This window comes from Drosophila pseudoobscura, chromosome 4 (assembly GCF_009870125.1).
Source record: "Drosophila pseudoobscura strain MV-25-SWS-2005 chromosome 4, UCI_Dpse_MV25, whole genome shotgun sequence".
Lineage (NCBI taxonomy): Eukaryota > Metazoa > Arthropoda > Insecta > Diptera > Drosophilidae > Drosophila > Drosophila pseudoobscura.
This window is the reverse complement of record NC_046681.1, coordinates 30,700,868-30,706,867: the sequence shown is the minus strand read 5'-3', so window position 1 is coordinate 30,706,867 and position 6,000 is coordinate 30,700,868. Positions and strand designations below refer to the sequence as shown.

At 42.2% G+C, this 6,000-nt stretch overlaps 1 long non-coding RNA gene across 1 annotated transcript; it reads right to left on the bottom strand.

Annotated features, from left to right (window-relative positions):
• Positions 1-2,144: 2,144 nt before the first annotated feature.
• Positions 2,145-3,206, bottom strand: LOC117184202 (uncharacterized). The gene is made up of 3 exons (XR_004469466.1): positions 2,512-3,206; positions 2,423-2,459; positions 2,145-2,370 (listed from the first exon to the last, which is right to left on the bottom strand). It is a non-coding gene; the product is annotated as an uncharacterized lncRNA (long non-coding RNA).
• Positions 3,207-6,000: the final 2,794 nt, after the last annotated feature.

Below are 6,000 nucleotides of genomic sequence, written 5' to 3'. Positions count from 1 at the left end.
AAATGGACACTGCCAAAAGATTTGCCTCAGAATTCAATAAAATTAAAATTCGTAACCCTACAAAGACAAATCAGCCATTAACACAACCTTCCAATATGAAAAATCTTGACACAGGGGAATTCCAAGACAGTTCTGGGCCAAACAATCTTCAACGACAGCCACTTCCCCCAATTAGCATGCACAGCGAAATGCTCACTGCCAACAATACTGATCAGATTGACCAGCCTGACCTATTCCCATGGCAGGAAGTGCCAAGGAGTAAGAGGGTACCTTCCATTTACATCTCAGGAGTAAAAACAATAGTACCTCTTTTGGAAAAACTAAACTACACAGCAGGAATAGGTAGATTTACAACCAAAAGTACCCCTGGGAATGGGATCAGAATACAATGTGCTGACATGGATGCCCATAAAAAGATCACCACACTCCTCAACGACCAACAAGTACCAATGCACACGCATCAGCAGATTGGGCAGCGAGGTGTTCGATATATACTTCGACACTTGCATTACTCAACAACAAGGGAGTGGATTTCCTCTGAGCTTAAAAAAAGGCACTACATCGTGAGATACACCAGCAATATGAAACATAGGTCTACAGGTCAGCCTATAAATATGTTCGAAATTGAAATTGAGCATAAACAGGACGGTTCTCATGATGAAATCTTAAGAATCTCCGAGCTAGGTGGACAGGCAGTGGCTTTTGAGAGGAAATGGGTGACTAGGGACCCGCTTCAGTGTCATAGATGTCAGGCCTACGGACACACAAGGAATTACTGTAAAAACGCACCCAAGTGCATGAAGTGCGCCAGCGACCATCTCTCAACTACATGCACCAAACCCAGATACACCCCTGCCAAATGTGTTAACTGCGGCGGAGAGCATGTCAGTTGTTTTAAGGGTTGCCCGGCCTTCAAAGCTGCCAGAAGCAAGCTCAAAATCGACAAAATTGTCAATATGGACAGGCGCATAGGGAAGGCATTAGGAAAGCCGAGTGTATGGGAGGAGATCTCCAGGCACCCCAAACCAAACAGATGGGGCCCCACTACTGCAGGTGACCAATCAAAGGATGAAGGCGACTATGTTGAAGGGCGGAAAATTCCAGGGAGGGGCTTCACTAACCCTTTCTCAGGCAGAACTGTCCAACCCAAGCCTAGCTTTCACAGCACTGAAATAAAAAAAAGGCTCTCTAAGATGAGAAACCGAGAAAGGAGCAAACAAACATCCAGCCACATGAAGGACAGAATAGGGAAGGGACGGGCTCCAAAAACCGGTGTCACGAATGTCAACCCAGCCGCCAGCCACCTAGAGAAATTCCAGAGTAGACTGAGGGAGGAGCAGATGGCGCTCTCGCAGTCTGCAAAAGTAATGACAGAGGGCCCCGCTGAACAGGAGAACAAGCGGTTTGAAGACAGGCTCAATGTAATTGAGCTCAGTATTAAGGACATCATGGCGTCAATTAGCCAAATTCACACTCTACTGCAAAACCTTCCCCCCAAAAATACTGACAATATAAATAACACTACAAACAATTCTGAACATCACAAAACAACAAATATCCTCAATCAAATAGAAAACAAACAATAAAACAACTCATTGCTATACATTACATCTAACTAAACTACCGAATAATTTACAGACATGAACACAAACAATAATAACGCAAGCCATTTCCCACATTCCAATCGCTTTCCGCCACAAACTCTTGACACGACCGGGGCTAACCTGCCCAACTCCAATAGGCTTAAAACAACTTTCTTGAACGCCTGCGGGATCAAAAATAAAATGGCTGAACTTTGGATTGGAGATTGAAGAAAAGGCTAAAATGGACAATAAGAGCCCGTAGAAAGAAAAAAAAAAAAAAAAACAAAACAAACACACGGACAGATTCTGCGAACTGCAAATGAACATGTACAGAGGAATGTATGCTCAAGGGAAATGCACTAGGGAGACAATACTTGAAGGAATCAGGGGCCAGCCATTGGGTATACAAGAAATTATGGTGCCAGACCACAGAGGGGATGAAAAGGAAGGCGTCCTCCAGCCGAGTGGTTAAGACTTGGTCCAATGGTTACGGTGAGGATTGACGCATTATCACCAAGTCCAGAAAGTATAAATCTACAAATAAAACTTATTAAAAGCAGCCAAAACATAAATTAAACCGCTTACCAAATCACCTTCAAGCAAACCAATCAAAACCTGCAAATATAATACAATCAAAATCAGCCAAAACAGAAATAAACTCGCTTACCAAATTCAACGCACACCTCCAAATAAACCAATTGAACCTGCAAATAAAATACAATTAAAATCAGTCAAAACACAAATTAATTTACTTACCACGCTAGCTTCCAAACAAACCAATCACAATCTGCAAATAAAATACAATTAAAATCAGCCAAAACAGAAATAAACTCGCTTACCAAATTCAACGCACACCTCCAAATAAACCAATTGAACCTGCAAATAAAATACAATTAAAATCAGTCAAAACACAAATTAATTTACTTACCACGCTAGCTTCCAAACGAACCAATCAATATCTGCAAATAAAATACAATCAAAATCAGCCAAAACATAAATAGACTCGCTTACCAAATACAACGCAAACCTCCAAATAAATCAATTGAACCTGCAAATAGAATACATTTAATAATCAGCCAAAACACAAATCAATTCACTTACTACGATAGCCATCAAACAAACCAATCAAAACCTGCAAATAAAATACAATCAAAATCAGCCAAAACAGAAATAGACTCGCTTACCAAATACAACGCAAAACTCCAAATAAACCAATTGAACCTGCAAATAGAATACATTTTATAATCAGCCAAAACACAAATTAATTCACTTACTACGATAGCTTCCAAACAAACCAATCAAAACCTGCAAATAAAATACAAACAAAACATAAACCTGAAAATAAAATAATATTAAAATCAGCCAGGAGTTTCATATTCATCCACAGAAAGAAGCATATGCGTCCGTTCTTCTTAGAGTTGCATCGATTGGACTCGGCCAGGAAAAGAGGGACGAGGCGATGCCGCGCTTGCGTTGCTGATGCTTGGAGGTCTCCCTGTCGTCCATGCCTCCGTTTCGCACCGGATGAGGGGTCCAGGAGCGGCGTTACAAAAATTTTATGCCTAAGTCAAAAAAAAAGAAGAAAACAAAAGCCAATCTTAACTTTGTTTACAAAAGCCAATAATCGATAACTGTATAGTATTTTTCTGTATATTTTTATCAATGTTACCGTAATGTTAAAAAAATACCTAAATGTTAAAAAATTTGTAAGTTTCCATAAATAATGTTATATGTTGCTAATAGTAATAAGAACATTAATAAAGATTGCGTCAGGGTCACACTAAGTGCTCTGAGCAAGTTTACACATTAAAATAATTAAAATCAAATAAATCAAAAAATCAAATTAAATTATATACAAGTAAAGGCCATTAAAAGTATTAAAGAAAAGCAAATAAAAGCAAGGAAAGTAGTGGTACCGAGGAATTGGAAAATTGACTACATGGAAGAAAAAATGGGGGACCAAAGACCAAAGTGCATAAAGGAAGAGAAGGAAGAGAAGGAAGAGAAGAAAATGGAGACCAGCCACCGAATAGACAAGACAACCATTGCTCAACTGGATCTGACAGGTGCGTGCATCACACTTTCTTCCAGCTCTAGCTCGGAGCTTGATGGGTGCTCCCCCCAGAGAACTGGGCTGAGACAGGCACGGGGAGATCCATCTCCTCTCCACGAAATGTCCGTTGATCCATCTTGTTCCTGGGAGTCACTCAATGAGGACGGCACTTTCCCTGAAAAGGTGCCCGATCGGCGAGCCTGCCACCTTCCTGCGGTAGATGTCCAGGGAATCGGCTCCAAAACCAAGCTCCAGAAAACTCTCCAAAATGGAGCACGATATCATCTCTCTCTCTCCACCCGACAGCGACACGGCCAGCAACATGTTGCGGCGAGAGAGCTTACTGACCCGCTTCTCATTAATGTTGCTGATACAGATAATAGACATGTTGCTGTCAATGTTGCTGACGATGTTGCTGACGATGTTGCTGCTGATGATCAAATACATGCAGCCACTAATAAAACCATTGACAATTCATATCTATATATTGACAAAAATAAAAACAATTCTAAACCTAAAACAAACAATTCCAAAAATAAAAATAAGTCTCCTAAAACGAATATCAAAGCAAAAAAGAATCTACTAGAATCCCTGACCCCGGCATCCCGTACGAGTATGACTATCACCCAATCCCCTCCTCTGACTGAGCTAGAAAATAGTAACGACATCATAAATAATTGGCTTAGCGATATACCAGCAACCACGCTCCCTAACATGGCTGTCTTCTCAGCCCCCAACTATACCCCGGGAAAAAGGCAAAATAGAGAAATGGACACCACAGACGAGGACCAATCCTTTCATGAATTACCAAAACAAGATCTTGATTTCAACACCCCTAAATTCAAGAGTGACACTGCCAAAAGATTTGCCTCAGAATTCAATAAAATTAAAATTCGTAACCCTACAAAGACAAATCAGCCATTAACACAACCTTCCAATACGAAAGATCTTGACACAGGGGAATTCCAAGACAGTTCTGGGCCAAACAATCTTCAACGACAGCCACTTCCCCCAATTAGCATGCACAGCGAAATGCTCACTGCCAACAATACTGATCAGATTGACCAGCCTGACCTATTCCCATGGCAGGAAGTGCCAAGGAGTAAGAGGGTACCTTCCATTTACATCTCAGGAGTAAAAACAATAGTACCTCTTTTGGAAAAACTAAACTACACAGCAGGAATAGGTAGATTTACAACCAAAAGTACCCCTGGGAATGGGATCAGAATACAATGTGCTGACATGGATGCCCATAAAAAGATCACCACACTCCTCAACGACCAAAAAGTACCAATGCACACGCATCAGCAGATTGGGCAGCGAGGTGTTCGATATATACTTCGACACTTGCATTACTCAACAACAAGGGAGTGGATTTCCTCTGAGCTTAAAAAAAGGCACTACATCGTGAGATACACCAGCAATATGAAACATAGGTCTACAGGTCAGCCTATAAATATGTTCGAAATTGAAATTGAGCATAAACAGGACGGTTCTCATGATGAAATCTTAAAAATCTCCGAGCTAGGTGGACAGGCAGTGGCTTTTGAGAGGAAATGGGTGACTAGGGACCCGCTTCAGTGTCATAGATGTCAGGCCTACGGACACACTAGGAACTACTGTAAAAACGCACCCAAGTGCATGAAGTGCGCCAGTGACCATCTCTCAACTACATGCACCAAACCCAGATACACTCCAGCTAAATGTGTTAACTGCGGCGGAGAGCATGTCAGTTGTTTTAAGGGTTGCCCGGCCTTCAAAGCTGCCAGAAGCAAGCTCAAAATCGACAAAATTGTCAATATGGACAGGCGCATAGGGAATGCACTAGGGAGGCCGAGTGTATGGGAGGAGATCTCCAGGCACCCCCAACCAAACAGAGGGGGCCCCACTACTGCAGGTGACCATCGAAAGGATGAGGGCGACTATGTCGAAGGGCGGAAAATTCCAGGGAGGGGTTTCACTAACCCTTTCTCAGGCAAAACAGTCCAACCCAAGCCGAGCCTCCACAGCACTGAAATAAAAAAAAGGCTTTCTAAGATGAGGAACCGAGAAAGGAGCAAGCAAACATCCAGCCATAAGAAGGACAGAATAGGGAAGGGACGGGCTCCAAAAACCGGTGACACGAATGTCAACCCAGCCGCCAGCCACCTAGAGAAATTTCAGAGTAGACTGAGGGAGGAGCAGATGGCGCTCTCGCAGTCTGCAAAAGTAATGACAGAGGGCCCCGCTGAACAGGAGAACAAGCGGTTTGAAGACAGGCTCAACGTAATTGAGCTCAGTATTAAGGACATCATGGCGTCAATTAGCCAAATTCACACTCTACTGCAAAACCTTCCCCCCAAAAATACTGACAATATAAATAAC